The sequence below is a fragment of the Hyla sarda genome, unplaced genomic scaffold (genome assembly GCF_029499605.1).
Source record: "Hyla sarda isolate aHylSar1 unplaced genomic scaffold, aHylSar1.hap1 scaffold_2438, whole genome shotgun sequence".
NCBI lineage: Eukaryota > Metazoa > Chordata > Amphibia > Anura > Hylidae > Hyla > Hyla sarda.
The window spans coordinates 16,167-40,593 of NW_026609125.1; the positions used below are offsets into that span (position 1 = coordinate 16,167).

The 24,427-nt window shown below is 49.2% G+C and overlaps 7 non-coding genes and 3 pseudogenes across 7 annotated transcripts; all 10 read left to right on the top strand.

The window, feature by feature from the left end:
• The first annotated feature begins 235 nt into the window (after positions 1-235).
• On the top strand, positions 236-423 carry LOC130323186 (U2 spliceosomal RNA). The gene has a single exon (XR_008868549.1). It is a non-coding gene; the product is annotated as a U2 spliceosomal RNA (small nuclear RNA).
• A 2,099-nt stretch (positions 424-2,522) lies between these two features.
• LOC130323177 (U2 spliceosomal RNA) lies at positions 2,523-2,713 on the top strand. The gene has a single exon (XR_008868543.1). It is a non-coding gene; the product is annotated as a U2 spliceosomal RNA (small nuclear RNA).
• A 2,105-nt stretch (positions 2,714-4,818) lies between these two features.
• Positions 4,819-5,009, top strand: LOC130323179 (U2 spliceosomal RNA). The gene has a single exon (XR_008868544.1). It is a non-coding gene; the product is annotated as a U2 spliceosomal RNA (small nuclear RNA).
• A 6,191-nt stretch (positions 5,010-11,200) lies between these two features.
• On the top strand, positions 11,201-11,373 carry LOC130323184 (U2 spliceosomal RNA; annotated as a pseudogene).
• Positions 11,374-13,476: 2,103 nt separating this feature from the next.
• LOC130323188 (U2 spliceosomal RNA) lies at positions 13,477-13,636 on the top strand (annotated as a pseudogene).
• Positions 13,637-14,325: 689 nt separating this feature from the next.
• Positions 14,326-14,501, top strand: LOC130323185 (U2 spliceosomal RNA; annotated as a pseudogene).
• Positions 14,502-16,598: 2,097 nt separating this feature from the next.
• Positions 16,599-16,789, top strand: LOC130323180 (U2 spliceosomal RNA). Its single transcript, XR_008868545.1, has one exon. It is a non-coding gene; the product is annotated as a U2 spliceosomal RNA (small nuclear RNA).
• Positions 16,790-18,892: 2,103 nt separating this feature from the next.
• Positions 18,893-19,083, top strand: LOC130323181 (U2 spliceosomal RNA). Its single transcript, XR_008868546.1, has one exon. It is a non-coding gene; the product is annotated as a U2 spliceosomal RNA (small nuclear RNA).
• Positions 19,084-21,177: 2,094 nt separating this feature from the next.
• LOC130323182 (U2 spliceosomal RNA) lies at positions 21,178-21,368 on the top strand. Its single transcript, XR_008868547.1, has one exon. It is a non-coding gene; the product is annotated as a U2 spliceosomal RNA (small nuclear RNA).
• Positions 21,369-23,462: 2,094 nt separating this feature from the next.
• Positions 23,463-23,653, top strand: LOC130323183 (U2 spliceosomal RNA). Its single transcript, XR_008868548.1, has one exon. It is a non-coding gene; the product is annotated as a U2 spliceosomal RNA (small nuclear RNA).
• Positions 23,654-24,427: the final 774 nt, after the last annotated feature.

Consider the following 24,427-nt stretch of genomic DNA (forward strand, 5'->3'; position numbering starts at 1 on the left):
ACGCCAAGGGGGATGCCGGGAGCATTTGTGGTCCCCTAGTAGCTTCGGCGAAAAGGGACATCGAACCTGGAACCTCGCAGGTACCTTTTGGTCCGGAGGCGAAGGGTAAGGTTTGTTGGGGGGCCTCTCTCCTATCGGAGAAGGGCTTGCGATAGACCGCATCCTTTGTGCACGTTTTTTTAGTGTAACACGTTTGCACTTTTTCTTGCACTTTGGGTGAATCGAAAGCACGTTCCTCGGCTTTAGATAAAAAAAAAAAAAAAAAAAAAATCTGTTCTTATCAGTTTAATATCTGATACGTCCCCTATCTGGGGACCATATATTAAATGGATTTTTGAGAACGGGGGCCGATTTCGAAGCTTGCTTCCGTCGCCCTATGCATTGACCCGATATGGCAGTATCTTCGGGTACAGTGCACCACCCCCTTACAGGGTTAAAAAGAAAGATTCCTACTTTCATTGCTACCTGCTTGCTGGCTAGCCAGCTAGCCAGCCCTGTGGGCCTTGCTGCTGCTGCAGCCAAAAAACAAAAGGTGGTGCTGCTGCTGCTTCTGCTGCTTCTGCTTCTGCTTGTGTCTGGCCCCTGTTGGAGCGTCCAGGCACAGGACTTCTGCTGCTGCTGACTAAATGGCCTCCTTAATTGGATCATTTGAGTAGCCAGCACACCTGTGCAGGTAGGGCATGACATGATAGGCAGCTGCCTTGATAGCGGGTGGGTGCTGAATGTTCCTAATTGACAAAATAAGATTAATGCTTATGAAGAAATATAAAATCTCATCCCTTCCCCAATATCGCGCCACACCCCTACCCCTTAATTCCCTGGTTGAACGTGATGGACATATGTCTTTTTTCGACCGTACTAACTATGTAACTATGTAACATAACATGGGGGGGGGGGGGGGGTCTCCTGGCTGTTCACACAGGTGTGTCATTGCTGTACATTGACCATGCATTGCTTCTGTGGTATTGCAAAGGCAAAGACAAATGCTTCCAGCCATCCATTGCACTAATGGATTGGTCATCAGCTGGCTGTCTATGTCCCGCATCAATATAGACCAAAGTACAGAGGGTTAGGCTATGCTATTGTGCACCTACCTGATGCATCAGAAGGTGCGAGGCCCTTGCTAAATTCTGTGCACAGACTTTGAGATCTATGCTTTAGACTGTATCTAAACCTGCTCCAACATGGACTGACATTCTGGCCTACTTTCAGCCGATGCGACTTGTCTGTCGCTGAACAGTCGCTTTTTATGTATTCAGCACCTATGTATAATGTTGTAAAAATGCTCTAGAAGCTAAAGTCGCAGAAATGTCACACATATTTGGCCTGCAACTTTCTGTGCGACAAATTCAGACAGGAAAAATCAGTATAAATCCTTAGAAAATTATCCCCCAGTGTCTCCATCTGCTGGCGGTATTGAATAAGCATTGCTGCACTGATGGGGTATGCATTAGACGAAAAAAAAGAAGAAAAAGAAGAATAATACGCCCAGAAAAGAGGCGAAAAGGAGAAAAACGTAAAAAAACGTGAAAAAAAAGTAAGAGGAAGAGAAGGGAAAAAAAGGTGGAAATGGGTTTAAAAGTGATTTCGGCGGAGAAATATATATATATATATATATATATATATATATATATATATATATATATATATGCGCACACACACATATAGATATAAACGTATTCTCCGTTGAGATATTGCAGCCGCTGCTGTGTCCAGGCCCAGGAGCCTTAGCACTGTGCTGTGATGTCACTCAATACCACTGACATCACTAGGTGTAAACAACATCTCTCCTTTGCTGTGTATGTGACTATGGAGCTGTTTGGTGATGTCGTCTATTACGGCCTTCATAGAAGCAACAGGAGATTGTTGCATCCATCTTGAACCCTCAGAACTACAGTGCTATGATGTCACTCACTTCCACAGGCCTTGCAGAGTGTAAACAACAACAACCCAGCTTTGTTGTGTATGTAACCAAAGGGATTTGTGATGTCACCTAGAACCTTCACAGCAGCGACAGCTTTATGAGGAGCATCAGCACTGCTCTGCCTGAGCAGAACCATCACCGCCATAGGTTGTCAAATAACCCGGATTTAACCCACACAGGTAAGTCCAATGGGGTGCAGGCATGTCCTCTATGCTTACAGCTTCCCGTGGGTGTTGGTTTGATACCGTTTGGGGACAGCCAAGGAGGCATCTGCAGGCAACAAAGGTAGGTGTGTGCTTGTGTGTGTGTTTCCTATGCAGATCCTAAGCCCAGTGTCACATGCAAGTAGGAGGAGTAAGAAGGGTTCCTGGCAAATCCGGGTTATGGATTGCATTTAAAAAGGCCCCGTGGGAGTGCAATGGGCCCCTGTCTTGCTGCTTAGCAATAATGGTATGGGTTTAGGTTCTGCTGTGTGTACTGGTGGTTGACTGCCCCCCAGCCCAGAGTGTGCATGGAAAATTGTCTGGCAGCCTCCCTGACAGCAAGCAGTGATAGTGCCCATGAAGGGGACCTTGTTGGGCCCGCCCCTTTCACGGTTATCGCTTCTCGGCCTTTTGGCTAAGATCAAGTGTAGTATCTGTTCTTATCAGTTTAATATCTGATACGTCCCCTATCTGGGGACCATATATTAAATGGATTTTTGAGAACGGGGGCCGATTTCGAAGCTTGCTTCCGTCGCCCTATGCATTGACCCGATATGGCAGTATCTTCGGGTACAGTGCACCACCCCCTTACAGGGTTAAAAAGAAAGATTCCTACTTTCATTGCTACCTGCTTGCTGGCTAGCCAGCTAGCCAGCCCTGTGGGCCTTGCTGCTGCTGCAGCCAAAAAACAAAAGGTGGTGCTGCTGCTGCTTCTGCTGCTTCTGCTTCTGCTTGTGTCTGGCCCCTGTTGGAGCGTCCAGGCACAGGACTTCTGCTGCTGCTGACTAAATGGCCTCCTTAATTGGATCATTTGAGTAGCCAGCACACCTGTGCAGGTAGGGCATGACATGATAGGCAGCTGCCTTGATAGCGGGTGGGTGCTGAATGTTCCTAATTGACAAAATAAGATTAATGCTTATGAAGAAATATAAAATCTCATCCCTTCCCCAATATCGCGCCACACCCCTACCCCTTAATTCCCTGGTTGAACGTGATGGACATATGTCTTTTTTCGACCGTACTAACTATGTAACTATGTAACATAACATGGGGGGGGGGGGGGGGTCTCCTGGCTGTTCACACAGGTGTGTCATTGCTGTACATTGACCATGCATTGCTTCTGTGGTATTGCAAAGGCAAAGACAAATGCTTCCAGCCATCCATTGCACTAATGGATTGGTCATCAGCTGGCTGTCTATGTCCCGCATCAATATAGACCAAAGTACAGAGGGTTAGGCTATGCTATTGTGCACCTACCTGATGCATCAGAAGGTGCGAGGCCCTTGCTAAATTCTGTGCACAGACTTTGAGATCTATGCTTTAGACTGTATCTAAACCTGCTCCAACATGGACTGACATTCTGGCCTACTTTCAGCCGATGCGACTTGTCTGTCGCTGAACAGTCGCTTTTTATGTATTCAGCACCTATGTATAATGTTGTAAAAATGCTCTAGAAGCTAAAGTCGCAGAAATGTCACACATATTTGGCCTGCAACTTTCTGTGCGACAAATTCAGACAGGAAAAATCAGTATAAATCCTTAGAAAATTATCCCCCAGTGTCTCCATCTGCTGGCGGTATTGAATAAGCATTGCTGCACTGATGGGGTATGCATTAGACGAAAAAAAAGAAGAAAAAGAAGAATAATACGCCCAGAAAAGAGGCGAAAAGGAGAAAAACGTAAAAAAACGTGAAAAAAAAGTAAGAGGAAGAGAAGGGAAAAAAAGGTGGAAATGGGTTTAAAAGTGATTTCGGCGGAGAAATATATATATATATATATATATATATATATATATATATATATATATATATATATATATGCGCACACACACATATAGATATAAACGTATTCTCCGTTGAGATATTGCAGCCGCTGCTGTGTCCAGGCCCAGGAGCCTTAGCACTGTGCTGTGATGTCACTCAATACCACTGACATCACTAGGTGTAAACAACATCTCTCCTTTGCTGTGTATGTGACTATGGAGCTGTTTGGTGATGTCGTCTATTACGGCCTTCATAGAAGCAACAGGAGATTGTTGCATCCATCTTGAACCCTCAGAACTACAGTGCTATGATGTCACTCACTTCCACAGGCCTTGCAGAGTGTAAACAACAACAACCCAGCTTTGTTGTGTATGTAACCAAAGGGATTTGTGATGTCACCTAGAACCTTCACAGCAGCGACAGCTTTATGAGGAGCATCAGCACTGCTCTGCCTGAGCAGAACCATCACCGCCATAGGTTGTCAAATAACCCGGATTTAACCCACACAGGTAAGTCCAATGGGGTGCAGGCATGTCCTCTATGCTTACAGCTTCCCGTGGGTGTTGGTTTGATACCGTTTGGGGACAGCCAAGGAGGCATCTGCAGGCAACAAAGGTAGGTGTGTGCTTGTGTGTGTGTTTCCTATGCAGATCCTAAGCCCAGTGTCACATGCAAGTAGGAGGAGTAAGAAGGGTTCCTGGCAAATCCGGGTTATGGATTGCATTTAAAAAGGCCCCGTGGGAGTGCAATGGGCCCCTGTCTTGCTGCTTAGCAATAATGGTATGGGTTTAGGTTCTGCTGTGTGTACTGGTGGTTGACTGCCCCCCAGCCCAGAGTGTGCATGGAAAATTGTCTGGCAGCCTCCCTGACAGCAAGCAGTGATAGTGCCCATGAAGGGGACCTTGTTGGGCCCGCCCCTTTCACGGTTATCGCTTCTCGGCCTTTTGGCTAAGATCAAGTGTAGTATCTGTTCTTATCAGTTTAATATCTGATACGTCCCCTATCTGGGGACCATATATTAAATGGATTTTTGAGAACGGGGGCCGATTTCGAAGCTTGCTTCCGTCGCCCTATGCATTGACCCGATATGGCAGTATCTTCGGGTACAGTGCACCACCCCCTTACAGGGTTAAAAAGAAAGATTCCTACTTTCATTGCTACCTGCTTGCTGGCTAGCCAGCTAGCCAGCCCTGTGGGCCTTGCTGCTGCTGCAGCCAAAAAACAAAAGGTGGTGCTGCTGCTGCTTCTGCTGCTTCTGCTTCTGCTTGTGTCTGGCCCCTGTTGGAGCGTCCAGGCACAGGACTTCTGCTGCTGCTGACTAAATGGCCTCCTTAATTGGATCATTTGAGTAGCCAGCACACCTGTGCAGGGGAGATACCATGATCGCTACGGTCTGAAGAACTCCAAGCATTGTGGTAGAGATTTTGCGTAGTACGATTGCAGTACTTTTCGTTCTTATTAGAACCGCATTTCTCTAGAGCATACCACCTGAAGATCGTCTCCTGCCTGCCTCGGAACATCTGAAGAAGGAGAAGATCTTGAAGACTGCAGCTCCGGAAGAAGCCGACGAAGAACCTGGAAGAAGGGAATCGGCGGTGAATTCCGGAACAGCGGCGAAGAGGAAGGCGGCGCAGAATCTTTTCGAAGAAACTCGCTGCCTCTGGAGAAGGATTTGCATAGCTCCTCCCACCGGGACCGGATCTGCATAGCTCCTCCCACCCGGGAAAGAAGACTTTGCGAAGCCTCTCTCCACAAGCAAGCAAGGAAGCGGAAAAGAGCCTGCTGGAAGAAGCCATGGCCTCAACCAGCAAGTCCACCCAGGAGGCTGCAGGGCAAGGCCTGGAGGTCCAGCCCCAACCACAGCAAGCTTCAACCTCCACCACGGCAAGGCAGAAGGGCGGCAGAATTCCTAACCTGGAAGCTCCAACCCTGGAGCCCTGGATGAGGCAGACTGTTGCCTTGAAGCTCAAGCCCGTGGACGGAAGGGTGCCGGACATGTCCCACGACGTGTTCTGCAAGAAGATGCTGGCGGATCAAGGCTTCCCCACGGCTGACACCCTGGGAATAGCAACCTTCTTTTCGGGAATCTTCTACATCACCTTTGCCACCATTGGGACCTGTAGAAGATACTGGGAGGTGGTGAAAGCGGCGAGTCCCGAATCCCCTTTCTCTCGCTTTGTGGGCAACTGCCTTATTCAAAGAGAGGAGAGGCGGGTGACGGTCTCAATGCGGAACCCACACACCCCAGGCACGGACATCTCGACCTTCCTGAAGCGCTTCTGCACCGTGGTGAGGGAGCCCACCCGCATCCTGAACTCACTCGGATACTGGACCTGCAAGTGGTCTGTGGTCGTCAGACTCAACAAGAACCCTGCTTCTCCAGACGGACTACAGCACCTGCCAACGACATTTTCCTTGGGCAACTCCACAGGACTTATCTTCTACCCGGACATGCCGCAGACCTGCAGGAGATGTGGCAAGATGGGCCACGAGGGCAAGGACTGTACGGAGGATGCCTGCAGGTATTGCCGTGTGACAGGTCACACGACCAAGGACTGCCCCAAGAGCAAGACCTGCAACCTCTGCGGACTGGCAGCCCACAGCTACAAGGACTGCCCCCAGAGGGAGAGAACATGGGCATCTGTGGCAGCGAGAGCACCGAAGCCAGCCCCAGCTCCGGAGCCAACACCACGGATGGCCAAGCCGACCAAGGAGGGTAAGAAGGCGAAAGCCACCACCCCTGCCCCGTCCCGCCCCTCCCCTGCCCCTCCCGCCCCATCCCCTGCCCCTCCCGCCCCATCTCCTGCCCCATCCCGCCCCACCCCTGCCCCATCCCGTCCCACCCCTGCCCCATCCCGTCCCACCCCTGCCCCTCCTGCCCCATCCCGTCCCACCCCTGCCCCTCCTGCCCCATCCCGTCCCACCCCCGCCCCATCCCGTCCCACCCCCGCCCCTCCTGCCCCATCCCGCCCCACCCCTGCCCCCCGTACCCCACCCCGGCCCACCCCTGCCCCCCGTACCCCACCCCGGCCCACCCCTGCCCCGTCCTCCCCTGCCCGGCCCACCCCTGCCCCGTCCTCCCCTGCCCGGCCCACCCCTGCCCCGTCCTCCCCTGCCCGGGCACTCTCTCCTGCCCCCCGCCCCACCCAGCCTCCTTTCTCTCCTGGCCCAGCAGCACCTAACCCCCCTCCAGCTGCTGGTGCCCGCCCTTCGGAGGACTTTCCTGTGCTTCCTCCCCCAGGTACCATACAGAGGAAGAGGAAAGGAAGGGACAACGTATCAGAAGAGTCCCACAAAAGAAAAATAATCGAGACCTGCGAGACCCCTCAAGCTTCAGATGAGGAGGAGGAGATGGAGCAGGTCTGCGAGAGCCTTGAAGCTTCAGAAGGAGAGGAGGTGATGGAGCAGGCCCAAGTGGAGCAGGTCCAAGCAGAGCCAGTCCAAGCTCAATCTATGGAGGAGCTGCTGCAGGACCCAGAGGTTAAGAAAATCCTGGACACTCCGTCCAACACGGTCTACGACGAGTTCTTGGAAGGGCGCTACGAGAAGCCACAGGAGCCGACAGGCGCCAGAGAAGAGGACCCGTCCGACCAGACTGGTAACTAGTATCAGAACTAACCTCTCTTTTTATTCCCATGGCTGATCTCAACATCTTCTGCATTAATGTGAGGAGTATTAGAGCTTGGTTTAGATTTCAGACTGTTCTTACGTTCTTAGATTCCCAGAGGTGTGATGTTTACATGTTGCAGGAATGTGCTTTGTCTGCTTCTAGGTCTTACAACCATCTGGCCAGGCAGTGGCCTCACGGCCCTTCCTACTGGTCTGGTGGGGGCGACAATAGGTCTGCGGGGGTGGCCATCCTGATCAGGGGAGGTAACTTTGCACTTGATTCCGTCCGGGAGCTCGTCTGTGGCAGACTTCTTGTCGCAGACGGTTCCTGGGCGGGTGAGCCCGTGCGGCTCATCAACGTGTATGCCTCCCCTGAGAGGGATGTCCGACTGGAGGTTCTCCAGGCCCTGCGGGCTGAACTCGCCACCACTAGAGCAGTAGTGTTGGGTGGTGACTTCAACTGCCCCATTGAGGTGGACGGGCGCAGTTCTGGCACATCCGCCAATCTGGACGTGACGTCTAAACTGCTGATTGAGATGGTGACGGAGGCATCCTTGCAGGACGTTGTCGGGTCCATCGGGAACGGCTCCGTAAACTATACGTGGAGCCGCCCCGATGGCTCGCTCCGTTCTCGGATAGACTTCATCTTCACTTCGAGAGCAGTCAGAAAGGTGTCGTACTCTATGGTCCCCTGCTTCTTCTCTGACCACAGGGCCATTCGATTCCGGGGGACTCTGGGCCATGGATTCCCACCTGGCCCGGGCTCCTGGAAGTTGAATTGTGCCCTGTTGGAGCAGAGGGAGGTCATGGAGGAACTTAGGGATGCTTACCTTGTATGGCGAAATGACAAATGTCTGTTCAAGTGCATCAGCGATTGGTGGGAATATGTTAAAGTCGAATTCCGTTGTTTCTTTCAGGCAAAAGGCAGACAACAGGCGTGTGCGAAGAAGTGGGACTTGAGGAAACTGCAGCGCGAGCTGCGGTCCCTGCAGGACCTGCTCCAGTGTGGCTGGGACGTCAGGGAGGAGCTGGAGGAGACCAAAAAGAGCTTGAAAAGGCACTTTGAGGAGGAATCCAAGCGAATCGTCTTTCGTTCCAAGGTGGAGAACCTGGAGAAGGGTGAGAAATGTAACTCTTTCTTTTTCAGGAAGCTCCATGCCGGCCACACGCCCCTGACTGAGCTACGAGATGAGACCGGACACATGAGGAGCGGCAAGGAGGAAGTGATGGGGGTCGTCCACGACTTCTACAGCAACCTCTACGCCCCCAAGTCATCCGACCCCGAAGCCGCCGAGAGGTTCCTGTCAGGTGTCACTAACGTTGTTGATCCCGCAGGTGCGGCGGCTATGGACGATCCCTTGACGGTGGGGGAGCTGCTCTCTGCCGCTAAATCCTTTAAGCCCGGCAGGACCCCGGGCAGTGACGGTCTCCCGGCCGAGCTCTACGTAGCGCTGGGTGACCTGATCTGTCCGGACCTGTTGGAGGTGTACGAGGAGATGGTGGTGGGGGGCAGAATGCCTCCGTCGTTGAGGGAAGGGATGATCACGATCTTGTATAAGCGGAAGGGGGAGAGATGTGACCTGAAAAACTGGCGTCCCATCTCTCTCCTGAACGTGGACTACAAGATCCTCGCCAAGGTGCTGGCCAACAGGCTGAAACCTGTCATGGGGCAGATCGTCCATCCGGACCAGACCTGCAGCATTCCTGGCCGCAGGATTGCCGACAGCCTTGCCCTTGTGAGAGACACGGTCCATTACATCCAGGACCGCGGGGGCCGCGCCGCCCTGGTCAGCTTAGATCAGGAGAAGGCGTTCGACCGTGTCTCCCACGCATTCATGGACAGGGTTTTGCGCAGGCTGGGTCTGGGGAAGATGTTTTGCTCTTTTGTTAACGTTATGTATTTTGACATTTACAGCACGGTGTTGGTGAACGGCTGGAAGACTGACCCCTTTTCCATTCTTTCAGGGGTTAGACAAGGCTGCCCTCTTTCACCTCTCCTTTTTGTTTGTGTTATAGAGCTCTTCGCTGAGACTATCCGGCAGAATGGAGAGATCAGAGGGATCACCGCACCAGGACCAGATCGCCACGAGGTCAAGTGCTCGCTCTACATGGACGACGTGACCGTCTTCTGCGCTGACCAGCGTTCGGTGACTGCACTCGTCCAGACCTGCGAGGACTTCGGCAGAGCTTCGGGGGCAAAAGTCAACTGCGGGAAGTCGGAGGCCATGCTCTTCGGGGAATGGCACCTGGCTTCTCCCGCCCCCTTCCCCTTTGCCGTTAAGCCGGACTTCATTCAAATTCTTGGAGTCTGGTTCGGGAAGGAAGGAGCGGCCCTTAAGTCTTGGCAAGACCGACTAGGAAGGATAAACTCGAAGATCGGACTGTGGAGCTCCAGAAAGCTCACGATGGAAGGCAAGGCACTTGTCCTGCGGAGTGAAGTTTTGCCTGTGCTCCAATATACCGCACAGGCCTGGCCTCCCCATACCACCGTTTGCAAGGCCATCACCCGGACAGTGTTTGGCTTCGTCTGGGGCAAAATGGACAGAGTCAAGAGGACCGTGATGTACAAGGAACCCCGCAAGGGTGGGAAGGGAATACCCGACATCCCCGCTCTGCTGAGGGCCTCCTTTGCATGTGTCACGGTGCAGCGGACTCTTGTAGAAAAGACTGGCTCAGCGGGCAGGTCCATGTCTCGCTTGCTTCTCATGCCCCTCTGGAGACAGCTGGGCTGGGACAAGTGGGACAGCTCCATCCCTTACAACTGGAACACTCCCTGGTTCTATGGGGATGTTGTCCGGTTTGTGAGGGAGCACCAGCTGGAAGGACTGAAACCAGACCTATGGAAGCCGAAGACAATCCACAAGCTCATCCGAGCTAAGGACTCGACCGAGCTGGTTCCGGGACTCCCCGCAGCCACTGCAGAGACAGTTTGGAACAATGTGGCCTCAAAGCGGCTTACCAATGGACACAAGGACTTGTCGTGGATGGCCGTCATGGGAGGTCTCTCTCTCAGGTCATTCATGCATGCCCGCAACCTGTGCAAGACCCGGTACTGCCCCCGTTGCCCCTACGTGGAGGAAACATCTTTCCACGTGTTTTGGCAGTGCCCCTTTGCACAGGGTCTGTTGGACGCCCTAGAACAGGAACTCAGAGACTCAGTGCCCAGGAGCTGCCTATCGTACCATTCGGTGCTTTACGGCCTGTTCCCTGGGACCCACGACGTGGAGGCCATCCAGGAGGCCTGGCGCCTTATGAACTGTTTTAAGGACGCAGTGTGGCTTGCCAGGAACCGCCTCGTGATCAACAGGGAAAACATGTCCGTCCGGGACTGCCGCAGGTTCATCAAGAACCTGCTTAGAGACTATTCCATCTTGGACAGCTCGGCCGTTGATGAGGAAGAAGAGGAGTGAAGACCCCTCTCCTTCTCCCATGTCCCCCTGAAGATACAGCCCAACAGTTTGGCCCTGTGATCTGCCCCCTCCCTACCCCCACATAGTCGCCCACACCCCTACCCCGATCACAGATTGTATTATTTGGTTTTTGTTTGATCTCTTGTGCCTTTATATTGCAGGATTGAGCTGAATGTTAGAGTAGCATGGTGTGCGATGTATAGCTTAGGGAACCTTTGCTGTGTATCGTACTATCATGCTTTGTGTGACTGTAATTTATTGTACGACTTGTAATGACTGAACGGAAAATAAAGCTCTTTCAATCAAAAAAATCTGTTCTTATCAGTTTAATATCTGATACGTCCCCTATCTGGGGACCATATATTAAATGGATTTTTGAGAACGGGGGCCGATTTCGAAGCTTGCTTCCGTCGCCCTATGCATTGACCCGATATGGCAGTATCTTCGGGTACAGTGCACCACCCCCTTACAGGGTTAAAAAGAAAGATTCCTACTTTCATTGCTACCTGCTTGCTGGCTAGCCAGCTAGCCAGCCCTGTGGGCCTTGCTGCTGCTGCAGCCAAAAAACAAAAGGTGGTGCTGCTGCTGCTTCTGCTGCTTCTGCTTCTGCTTGTGTCTGGCCCCTGTTGGAGCGTCCAGGCACAGGACTTCTGCTGCTGCTGACTAAATGGCCTCCTTAATTGGATCATTTGAGTAGCCAGCACACCTGTGCAGGTAGGGCATGACATGATAGGCAGCTGCCTTGATAGCGGGTGGGTGCTGAATGTTCCTAATTGACAAAATAAGATTAATGCTTATGAAGAAATATAAAATCTCATCCCTTCCCCAATATCGCGCCACACCCCTACCCCTTAATTCCCTGGTTGAACGTGATGGACATATGTCTTTTTTCGACCGTACTAACTATGTAACTATGTAACATAACATGGGGGGGGGGGGGGGGTCTCCTGGCTGTTCACACAGGTGTGTCATTGCTGTACATTGACCATGCATTGCTTCTGTGGTATTGCAAAGGCAAAGACAAATGCTTCCAGCCATCCATTGCACTAATGGATTGGTCATCAGCTGGCTGTCTATGTCCCGCATCAATATAGACCAAAGTACAGAGGGTTAGGCTATGCTATTGTGCACCTACCTGATGCATCAGAAGGTGCGAGGCCCTTGCTAAATTCTGTGCACAGACTTTGAGATCTATGCTTTAGACTGTATCTAAACCTGCTCCAACATGGACTGACATTCTGGCCTACTTTCAGCCGATGCGACTTGTCTGTCGCTGAACAGTCGCTTTTTATGTATTCAGCACCTATGTATAATGTTGTAAAAATGCTCTAGAAGCTAAAGTCGCAGAAATGTCACACATATTTGGCCTGCAACTTTCTGTGCGACAAATTCAGACAGGAAAAATCAGTATAAATCCTTAGAAAATTATCCCCCAGTGTCTCCATCTGCTGGCGGTATTGAATAAGCATTGCTGCACTGATGGGGTATGCATTAGACGAAAAAAAAGAAGAAAAAGAAGAATAATACGCCCAGAAAAGAGGCGAAAAGGAGAAAAACGTAAAAAAACGTGAAAAAAAAGTAAGAGGAAGAGAAGGGAAAAAAAGGTGGAAATGGGTTTAAAAGTGATTTCGGCGGAGAAATATATATATATATATATATATATATATATATATATATATATATATATATATATATGCGCACACACACATATAGATATAAACGTATTCTCCGTTGAGATATTGCAGCCGCTGCTGTGTCCAGGCCCAGGAGCCTTAGCACTGTGCTGTGATGTCACTCAATACCACTGACATCACTAGGTGTAAACAACATCTCTCCTTTGCTGTGTATGTGACTATGGAGCTGTTTGGTGATGTCGTCTATTACGGCCTTCATAGAAGCAACAGGAGATTGTTGCATCCATCTTGAACCCTCAGAACTACAGTGCTATGATGTCACTCACTTCCACAGGCCTTGCAGAGTGTAAACAACAACAACCCAGCTTTGTTGTGTATGTAACCAAAGGGATTTGTGATGTCACCTAGAACCTTCACAGCAGCGACAGCTTTATGAGGAGCATCAGCACTGCTCTGCCTGAGCAGAACCATCACCGCCATAGGTTGTCAAATAACCCGGATTTAACCCACACAGGTAAGTCCAATGGGGTGCAGGCATGTCCTCTATGCTTACAGCTTCCCGTGGGTGTTGGTTTGATACCGTTTGGGGACAGCCAAGGAGGCATCTGCAGGCAACAAAGGTAGGTGTGTGCTTGTGTGTGTGTTTCCTATGCAGATCCTAAGCCCAGTGTCACATGCAAGTAGGAGGAGTAAGAAGGGTTCCTGGCAAATCCGGGTTATGGATTGCATTTAAAAAGGCCCCGTGGGAGTGCAATGGGCCCCTGTCTTGCTGCTTAGCAATAATGGTATGGGTTTAGGTTCTGCTGTGTGTACTGGTGGTTGACTGCCCCCCAGCCCAGAGTGTGCATGGAAAATTGTCTGGCAGCCTCCCTGACAGCAAGCAGTGATAGTGCCCATGAAGGGGACCTTGTTGGGCCCGCCCCTTTCACGGTTATCGCTTCTCGGCCTTTTGGCTAAGATCAAGTGTAGTATCTGTTCTTATCAGTTTTCATGCTGGTGGGGATGGGTGCTGCATGGAGGATGCAGGTGTACCAGGGCTTTCCGGGGCTGGTTCTGAGGAATCAGCTCGACGGCTGCCCCGATGTGACCTGTTCCCTCCGGGTCTCGCCATGAGGCTGAGAGGGTTTAGAGCCGAGGTACTTTTGTGCCTCGGGGAGTGGTGACCCCGAGGTGCCGAAACTCACTGGGAGAATAGGCTCACTGAGTTGAAGCACGGGCACCATAATCTCTTCACCTTGTGGCACTCACCTCTTGATTCCCGGCCTTCTGGCTAGGATCAGAGAAATTTTTATAGATCCGGCCGGATGTCCGGGCAGTATATCTGCACACATTCACTTATTTATTTCTTTTTTGTCTCACTGTGTCACTTTTTGCGTGTTGTGTGTTCACAGGATTTGTCAGGATGCGGTAGCCCTTCTGTGTGTCCCTCCTGGCGGTCTAGGGGAGGTGTGTGTGGCCATTAGGTTCCGCACCTCCCTGCAAACACCCCGGGTACTCCTGCTTTGGCAGGGTACCTACCGTAATCGGCTCTGCGGGCAGATACCTTGGCTAACGCCAAGGGGGATGCCGGGAGCATTTGTGGTCCCCTAGTAGCTTCGGCGAAAAGGGACATCGAACCTGGAACCTCGCAGGTACCTTTTGGTCCGGAGGCGAAGGGTAAGGTTTGTTGGGGGGCCTCTCTCCTATCGGAGAAGGGCTTGCGATAGACCGCATCCTTTGTGCACGTTTTTTTAGTGTAACACGTTTGCACTTTTTCTTGCACTTTGGGTGAATCGAAAGCACGTTCCTCGGCTTTAAAAAAAAAATCTGTTCTTATCAGTTTAATATCTGATACGTCCCCTATCTGGGGACCATATATTAAATGGATTTTTGAGAACGGGGGCCGATTTCGAAGCTTGCTTCCGTCGCCCTATGCATTGACCCGATATGGCAGTATCTTCGGGTACAGTGCACCACCCCCTTACAGGGTTAAAAAGAAAGATTCCTACTTTCATTGCTACCTGCTTGCTGGCTAGCCAGCTAGCCAGCCCTGTGGGCCTTGCTGCTGCTGCAGCCAAAAAACAAAAGGTGGTGCTGCTGCTGCTTCTGCTGCTTCTGCTTCTGCTTGTGTCTGGCCCCTGTTGGAGCGTCCAGGCACAGGACTTCTGCTGCTGCTGACTAAATGGCCTCCTTAATTGGATCATTTGAGTAGCCAGCACACCTGTGCAGGTAGGGCATGACATGATAGGCAGCTGCCTTGATAGCGGGTGGGTGCTGAATGTTCCTAATTGACAAAATAAGATTAATGCTTATGAAGAAATATAAAATCTCATCCCTTCCCCAATATCGCGCCACACCCCTACCCCTTAATTCCCTGGTTGAACGTGATGGACATATGTCTTTTTTCGACCGTACTAACTATGTAACTATGTAACATAACATGGGGGGGGGGGGGGGGTCTCCTGGCTGTTCACACAGGTGTGTCATTGCTGTACATTGACCATGCATTGCTTCTGTGGTATTGCAAAGGCAAAGACAAATGCTTCCAGCCATCCATTGCACTAATGGATTGGTCATCAGCTGGCTGTCTATGTCCCGCATCAATATAGACCAAAGTACAGAGGGTTAGGCTATGCTATTGTGCACCTACCTGATGCATCAGAAGGTGCGAGGCCCTTGCTAAATTCTGTGCACAGACTTTGAGATCTATGCTTTAGACTGTATCTAAACCTGCTCCAACATGGACTGACATTCTGGCCTACTTTCAGCCGATGCGACTTGTCTGTCGCTGAACAGTCGCTTTTTATGTATTCAGCACCTATGTATAATGTTGTAAAAATGCTCTAGAAGCTAAAGTCGCAGAAATGTCACACATATTTGGCCTGCAACTTTCTGTGCGACAAATTCAGACAGGAAAAATCAGTATAAATCCTTAGAAAATTATCCCCCAGTGTCTCCATCTGCTGGCGGTATTGAATAAGCATTGCTGCACTGATGGGGTATGCATTAGACGAAAAAAAAGAAGAAAAAGAAGAATAATACGCCCAGAAAAGAGGCGAAAAGGAGAAAAACGTAAAAAAACGTGAAAAAAAAGTAAGAGGAAGAGAAGGGAAAAAAAGGTGGAAATGGGTTTAAAAGTGATTTCGGCGGAGAAATATATATATATATATATATATATATATATATATATATATATATATATATGCGCACACACACATATAGATATAAACGTATTCTCCGTTGAGATATTGCAGCCGCTGCTGTGTCCAGGCCCAGGAGCCTTAGCACTGTGCTGTGATGTCACTCAATACCACTGACATCACTAGGTGTAAACAACATCTCTCCTTTGCTGTGTATGTGACTATGGAGCTGTTTGGTGATGTCGTCTATTACGGCCTTCATAGAAGCAACAGGAGATTGTTGCATCCATCTTGAACCCTCAGAACTACAGTGCTATGATGTCACTCACTTCCACAGGCCTTGCAGAGTGTAAACAACAACAACCCAGCTTTGTTGTGTATGTAACCAAAGGGATTTGTGATGTCACCTAGAACCTTCACAGCAGCGACAGCTTTATGAGGAGCATCAGCACTGCTCTGCCTGAGCAGAACCATCACCGCCATAGGTTGTCAAATAACCCGGATTTAACCCACACAGGTAAGTCCAATGGGGTGCAGGCATGTCCTCTATGCTTACAGCTTCCCGTGGGTGTTGGTTTGATACCGTTTGGGGACAGCCAAGGAGGCATCTGCAGGCAACAAAGGTAGGTGTGTGCTTGTGTGTGTGTTTCCTATGCAGATCCTAAGCCCAGTGTCACATGCAAGTAGGAGGAGTAAGAAGGGTTCCTGGCAAATCCGGGTTATGGATTGCATTTAAAAAGGCCCCGTGGGAGTGCAATGGGCCCCTGTCTTGCTGCTTAGCAATAATGGTATGGGTTTAGGTTCTGCTGTGTGTACTGGTGGTTGACTGCCCCCCAGCCCAGAGTGTGCATGGAAAATTGTCTGGCAGCCTCCCTGACAGCAAGCAGTGATAGTGCCCATGAAGGGGACCTTGTTGGGCCCGCCCCTTTCACGGTTATCGCTTCTCGGCCTTTTGGCTAAGATCAAGTGTAGTATCTGTTCTTATCAGTTTAATATCTGATACGTCCCCTATCTGGGGACCATATATTAAATGGATTTTTGAGAACGGGGGCCGATTTCGAAGCTTGCTTCCGTCGCCCTATGCATTGACCCGATATGGCAGTATCTTCGGGTACAGTGCACCACCCCCTTACAGGGTTAAAAAGAAAGATTCCTACTTTCATTGCTACCTGCTTGCTGGCTAGCCAGCTAGCCAGCCCTGTGGGCCTTGCTGCTGCTGCAGCCAAAAAACAAAAGGTGGTGCTGCTGCTGCTTCTGCTGCTTCTGCTTCTGCTTGTGTCTGGCCCCTGTTGGAGCGTCCAGGCACAGGACTTCTGCTGCTGCTGACTAAATGGCCTCCTTAATTGGATCATTTGAGTAGCCAGCACACCTGTGCAGGTAGGGCATGACATGATAGGCAGCTGCCTTGATAGCGGGTGGGTGCTGAATGTTCCTAATTGACAAAATAAGATTAATGCTTATGAAGAAATATAAAATCTCATCCCTTCCCCAATATCGCGCCACACCCCTACCCCTTAATTCCCTGGTTGAACGTGATGGACATATGTCTTTTTTCGACCGTACTAACTATGTAACTATGTAACATAACATGGGGGGGGGGGGGGGGTCTCCTGGCTGTTCACACAGGTGTGTCATTGCTGTACATTGACCATGCATTGCTTCTGTGGTATTGCAAAGGCAAAGACAAATGCTTCCAGCCATCCATTGCACTAATGGATTGGTCATCAGCTGGCTGTCTATGTCCCGCATCAATATAGACCAAAGTACAGAGGGTTAGGCTATGCTATTGTGCACCTACCTGATGCATCAGAAGGTGCGAGGCCCTTGCTAAATTCTGTGCACAGACTTTGAGATCTATGCTTTAGACTGTATCTAAACCTGCTCCAACATGGACTGACATTCTGGCCTACTTTCAGCCGATGCGACTTGTCTGTCGCTGAACAGTCGCTTTTTATGTATTCAGCACCTATGTATAATGTTGTAAAAATGCTCTAGAAGCTAAAGTCGCAGAAATGTCACACATATTTGGCCTGCAACTTTCTGTGCGACAAATTCAGACAGGAAAAATCAGTATAAATCCTTAGAAAATTATCCCCCAGTGTCTCCATCTGCTGGCGGTATTGAATAAGCATTGCTGCACTGATGGGGTATGCATTAGACGAAAAAAAAGAAGAAAAAGAAGAATAATACGCCCAGAAAAGAGGCGAAAAGGAGAAAAACGTAAAAAAACGTGAAAAAAAAGTAAGAGGAAGAGAAGGGAAAAAAAGGTGGAAATGGGTTTAAAAGTGATTTCGGCGGAGAAATATATATATATATATATATATATATATATATATATATATATATATATATATATATGCGCACACACACATATAGATATAAACGTATTCTCCGTTGAGATATTGCAGCCGCTGCTGTGTCCAGGCCCAGGAGCCTTAGCACTGTGCTGTGATGTCACTCAATACCACTGACATCACTAGGTGTAAACAACATCTCTCCTTTGCTGTGTATGTGACTATGGAGCTGTTTGGTGATGTCGTCTATTACGGCCTTCATAGAAGCAACAGGAGATTGTTGCATCCATCTTGAACCCTCAGAACTACAGTGCTATGATGTCACTCACTTCCACAGGCCTTGCAGAGTGTAAACAACAACAACCCAGCTTTGTTGTGTATGTAACCAAAGGGATTTGTGATGTCACCTAGAACCTTCACAGCAGCGACAGCTTTATGAGGAGCATCAGCACTGCTCTGCCTGAGCAGAACCATCACCGCCATAGGTTGTCAAATAACCCGGATTTAACCCACACAGGTAAGTCCAATGGGGTGCAGGCATGTCCTCTATGCTTACAGCTTCCCGTGGGTGTTGGTTTGATACCGTTTGGGGACAGCCAAGGAGGCATCTGCAGGCAACAAAGGTAGGTGTGTGCTTGTGTGTGTGTTTCCTATGCAGATCCTAAGCCCAGTGTCACATGCAAGTAGGAGGAGTAAGAAGGGTTCCTGGCAAATCCGGGTTATGGATTGCATTTAAAAAGGCCCCGTGGGAGTGCAATGGGCCCCTGTCTTGCTGCTTAGCAATAATGGTATGGGTTTAGGTTCTGCTGTGTGTACTGGTGGTTGACTGCCCCCCAGCCCAGAGTGTGCATGGAAAATTGTCTGGCAGCCTCCCTGACAGCAAGCAGTGATAGTGCCCATGAAGGGGACCTTGTTGGGCCCGCCCCTTTCACGGTTATCGCTTCTCGGCCTTTTGGCTAAGATCAAGTGTAGTATCTGTTCTTATCAGTTTAATATCTGATACGTCCCCTATCTGGGGACCATATATTAAATGGATTTTTGAGAACGGGGGCCGATTTCGAAGCTTGCTTCCGTCGCCCTATGCATTGACCCGATATGGCAGTATCTTCGGGTACAGTGCACCACCCCCTTACAGGGTTAAAAAGAAAGATTCCTACTTTCATTGCTACCTGCTTGCTGGCTAGCCAGCTAGCCAGCCCTGTGGGCCTTGCTGCTGCTGCAGCCAAAAAACAAAAGGTGGTGCTGCTGCTGCTTCTGCTGCTTCTGCTTCTGCTTGTGTCTGGCCCCTGTTGGAGCGTCCAGGCACAGGACTTCTGCTGCTGCTGACTAAATGGCCTCCTTAATTGGATCATTTGAGTAGCCAGCACACCTGTGCAGGTAGGGCATGACATGATAGGCAGCTGCCTTGATAGCGGGTGGGTGCTGAATGTTCCTAATTGACAAAATAAGATTAATGCTTATGAAGAAATATAAAATCTCATCCCTTCCCCAATATCGCGCCACACCCCTACCCCTTAATTCCCTGGTTGAACGTGATGGACATATGTCTTTTTTCGACCGTACTAACTATGTAACTATGTAACATAACATGGGGGGGGGGGGGGGTCTCCTGGCTGTTCACACAGGTGTGTCATTGCTGTACATTGACCATGCATTGCTTCTGTGGTATTGCAAAGGCAAAGACAAATGCTTCCAGCCATCCATTGCACTAATGGATTGGTCATCAGCTGGCTGTCTATGTCCCGCATCAATATAGACCAAAGTACAGAGGGTTAGGCTATGCTATTGTGCACCTACCTGATGCATCAGAAGGTGCGAGGCCCTTGCTAAATTCTGTGCACAGACTTTGAGATCTATGCTTTAGACTGTATCTAAACCTGCTCCAACATGGACTGACATTCTGGCCTACTTTCAGCCGATGCGACTTGTCTGTCGCTGAACAGTCGCTTTTTATGTATTCAGCACCTATGTATAATGTTGTAAAAATGCTCTAGAAGCTAAAGTCGCAGAAATGTCACACATATTTGGCCTGCAACTTTCTGTGCGACAAATTCAGACAGGAAAAATCAGTATAAATCCTTAGAAAATTATCCCCCAGTGTCTCCATCTGCTGGCGGTATTGAATAAGCATTGCTGCACTGATGGGGTATGCATTAGACGAAAAAAAAGAAGAAAAAGAAGAATAATACGCCCAGAAAAGAGGCGAAAAGGAGAAAAACGTAAAAAAACGTGAAAAAAAAGTAAGAGGAAGAGAAGGGAAAAAAAGGTGGAAATGGGTTTAAAAGTGATTTCGGCGGAGAAATATATATATATATATATATATATATATATATATATATATATATATATGCGCACACACACATATAGATATAAACGTATTCTCCGTTGAGATATTGCAGCCGCTGCTGTGTCCAGGCCCAGGAGCCTTAGCACTGTGCTGTGATGTCACTCAATACCACTGACATCACTAGGTGTAAACAACATCTCTCCTTTGCTGTGTATGTGACTATGGAGCTGTTTGGTGATGTCGTCTATTACGGCCTTCATAGAAGCAACAGGAGATTGTTGCATCCATCTTGAACCCTCAGAACTACAGTGCTATGATGTCACTCACTTCCACAGGCCTTGCAGAGTGTAAACAACAACAACCCAGCTTTGTTGTGTATGTAACCAAAGGGATTTGTGATGTCACCTAGAACCTTCACAGCAGCGACAGCTTTATGAGGAGCATCAGCACTGCTCTGCCTGAGCAGAACCATCACCGCCATAGGTTGTCAAATAACCCGGATTTAACCCACACAGGTAAGTCCAATGGGGTGCAGGCATGTCCTCTATGCTTACAGCTTCCCGTGGGTGTTGGTTTGATACCGTTTGGGGACAGCCAAGGAGGCATCTGCAGGCAACAAAGGTAGGTGTGTGCTTGTGTGTGTGTTTCCTATGCAGATCCTAAGCCCAGTGTCACATGCAAGTAGGAGGAGTAAGAAGGGTTCCTGGCAAATCCGGGTTATGGATTGCATTTAAAAAGGCCCCGTGGGAGTGCAATGGGCCCCTGTCTTGCTGCTTAGCAATAATGGTATGGGTTTAGGTTCTGCTGTGTGTACTGGTGGTTGACTGCCCCCCAGCCCAGAGTGTGCATGGAAAATTGTCTGGCAGCCTCCCTGACAGCAAGCAGTGATAGTGCCCATGAAGGGGACCTTGTTGGGCCCGCCCCTTTCACGGTTATCGCTTCTCGGCCTTTTGGCTAAGATCAAGTGTAGTATCTGTTCTTATCAGTTTAATATCTGATACGTCCCCTATCTGGGGACCATATATTAAATGGATTTTTGAGAACGGGGGCCGATTTCGAAGCTTGCTTCCGTCGCCCTATGCATTGACCCGATATGGCAGTATCTTCGGGTACAGTGCACCACCCCCTTACAGGGTTAAAAAGAAAGATTCCTACTTTCATTGCTACCTGCTTGCTGGCTAGCCAGCTAGCCAGCCCTGTGGGCCTTGCTGCTGCTGCAGCCAAAAAACAAAAGGTGGTGCTGCTGCTGCTTCTGCTGCTTCTGCTTCTGCTTGTGTCTGGCCCCTGTTGGAGCGTCCAGGCACAGGACTTCTGCTGCTGCTGACTAAATGGCCTCCTTAATTGGATCATTTGAGTAGCCAGCACACCTGTGCAGGTAGGGCATGACATGATAGGCAGCTGCCTTGATAGCGGGTGGGTGCTGAATGTTCCTAATTGACAAAATAAGATTAATGCTTATGAAGAAATATAAAATCTCATCCCTTCCCCAATATCGCGCCACACCCCTACCCCTTAATTCCCTGGTTGAACGTGATGGACATATGTCTTTTTTCGACCGTACTAACTATGTAACTATGTAACATAACATGGGGGGGGGGGGGGTCTCCTGGCTGTTCACACAGGTGTGTCATTGCTGTACATTGACCATGCATTGCTTCTGTGGTATTGCAAAGGCAAAGACAAATGCTTCCAGCCATCCATTGCACTAATGGATTGGTCATCAGCTGGCTGTCTATGTCCCGCATCAATATAGACCAAAGTACAGAGGGTTAGGCTATGCTATTGTGCACCTACCTGATGCATCAGAAGGTGCGAGGCCCTTGCTAAATTCTGTGCACAGACTTTGAGATCTATGCTTTAGACTGTATCTAAACCTGCTCCAACATGGACTGACATTCTGGCCTACTTTCAGCCGATGCGACTTGTCTGTCGCTGAACAGTCGCTTTTTATGTATTCAGCACCTATGTATAATGTTGTAAAAATGCTCTAGAAGCTAAAGTCGCAGAAATGTCACACATATTTGGCCTGCAACTTTCTGTGCGACAAATTCAGACAGGAAAAATCAGTATAAATCCTTAGAAAATTATCCCCCAGTGTCTCCATCTGCTGGCGGTATTGAATAAGCATTGCTGCACTGATGGGGTATGCATTAGACGAAAAAAAAGAAGAAAAAGAAGAATAATACGCCCAGAAAAGAGGCGAAAAGGAGAAAAACGTAAAAAAACGTGAAAAAAAAGTAAGAGGAAGAGAAGGGAAAAAAGGTGGAAATGGGTTTAAAAGTGATTTCGGCGGAGAAATATATATATATATATATATATATATATATATATATATATATATATATATGCGCACACACACATATAGATATAAACGTATTCTCCGTTGAGATATTGCAGCCGCTGCTGTGTCCAGGCCCAGGAGCCTTAGCACTGTGCTGTGATGTCACTCAATACCACTGACATCACTAGGTGTAAACAACATCTCTCCTTTGCTGTGTATGTGACTATGGAGCTGTTTGGTGATGTCGTCTATTACGGCCTTCATAGAAGCAACAGGAGATTGTTGCATCCATCTTGAACCCTCAGAACTACAGTGCTATGATGTCACTCACTTCCACAGGCCTTGCAGAGTGTAAACAACAACAACCCAGCTTTGTTGTGTATGTAACCAAAGGGATTTGTGATGTCACCTAGAACCTTCACAGCAGCGACAGCTTTATGAGGAGCATCAGCACTGCTCTGCCTGAGCAGAACCATCACCGCCATAGGTTGTCAAATAACCCGGATTTAACCCACACAGGTAAGTCCAATGGGGTGCAGGCATGTCCTCTATGCTTACAGCTTCCCGTGGGTGTTGGTTTGATACCGTTTGGGGACAGCCAAGGAGGCATCTGCAGGCAACAAAGGTAGGTGTGTGCTTGTGTGTGTGTTTCCTATGCAGATCCTAAGCCCAGTGTCACATGCAAGTAGGAGGAGTAAGAAGGGTTCCTGGCAAATCCGGGTTATGGATTGCATTTAAAAAGGCCCCGTGGGAGTGCAATGGGCCCCTGTCTTGCTGCTTAGCAATAATGGTATGGGTTTAGGTTCTGCTGTGTGTACTGGTGGTTGACTGCCCCCCAGCCCAGAGTGTGCATGGAAAATTGTCTGGCAGCCTCCCTGACAGCAAGCAGTGATAGTGCCCATGAAGGGGACCTTGTTGGGCCCGCCCCTTTCACGGTTATCGCTTCTCGGCCTTTTGGCTAAGATCAAGTGTAGTATCTGTTCTTATCAGTTTAATATCTGATACGTCCCCTATCTGGGGACCATATATTAAATGGATTTTTGAGAACGGGGGCCGATTTCGAAGCTTGCTTCCGTCGCCCTATGCATTGACCCGATATGGCAGTATCTTCGGGTACAGTGCACCACCCCCTTACAGGGTTAAAAAGAAAGATTCCTACTTTCATTGCTACCTGCTTGCTGGCTAGCCAGCTAGCCAGCCCTGTGGGCCTTGCTGCTGCTGCAGCCAAAAAACAAAAGGTGGTGCTGCTGCTGCTTCTGCTGCTTCTGCTTCTGCTTGTGTCTGGCCCCTGTTGGAGCGTCCAGGCACAGGACTTCTGCTGCTGCTGACTAAATGGCCTCCTTAATTGGATCATTTGAGTAGCCAGCACACCTGTGCAGGTAGGGCATGACATGATAGGCAGCTGCCTTGATAGCGGGTGGGTGCTGAATGTTCCTAATTGACAAAATAAGATTAATGCTTATGAAGAAATATAAAATCTCATCCCTTCCCCAATATCGCGCCACACCCCTACCCCTTAATTCCCTGGTTGAACGTGATGGACATATGTCTTTTTTCGACCGTACTAACTATGTAACTATGTAACATAACATGGGGGGGGGGGGGGGTCTCCTGGCTGTTCACACAGGTGTGTCATTGCTGTACATTGACCATGCATTGCTTCTGTGGTATTGCAAAGGCAAAGACAAATGCTTCCAGCCATCCATTGCACTAATGGATTGGTCATCAGCTGGCTGTCTATGTCCCGCATCAATATAGACCAAAGTACAGAGGGTTAGGCTATGCTATTGTGCACCTACCTGATGCATCAGAAGGTGCGAGGCCCTTGCTAAATTCTGTGCACAGACTTTGAGATCTATGCTTTAGACTGTATCTAAACCTGCTCCAACATGGACTGACATTC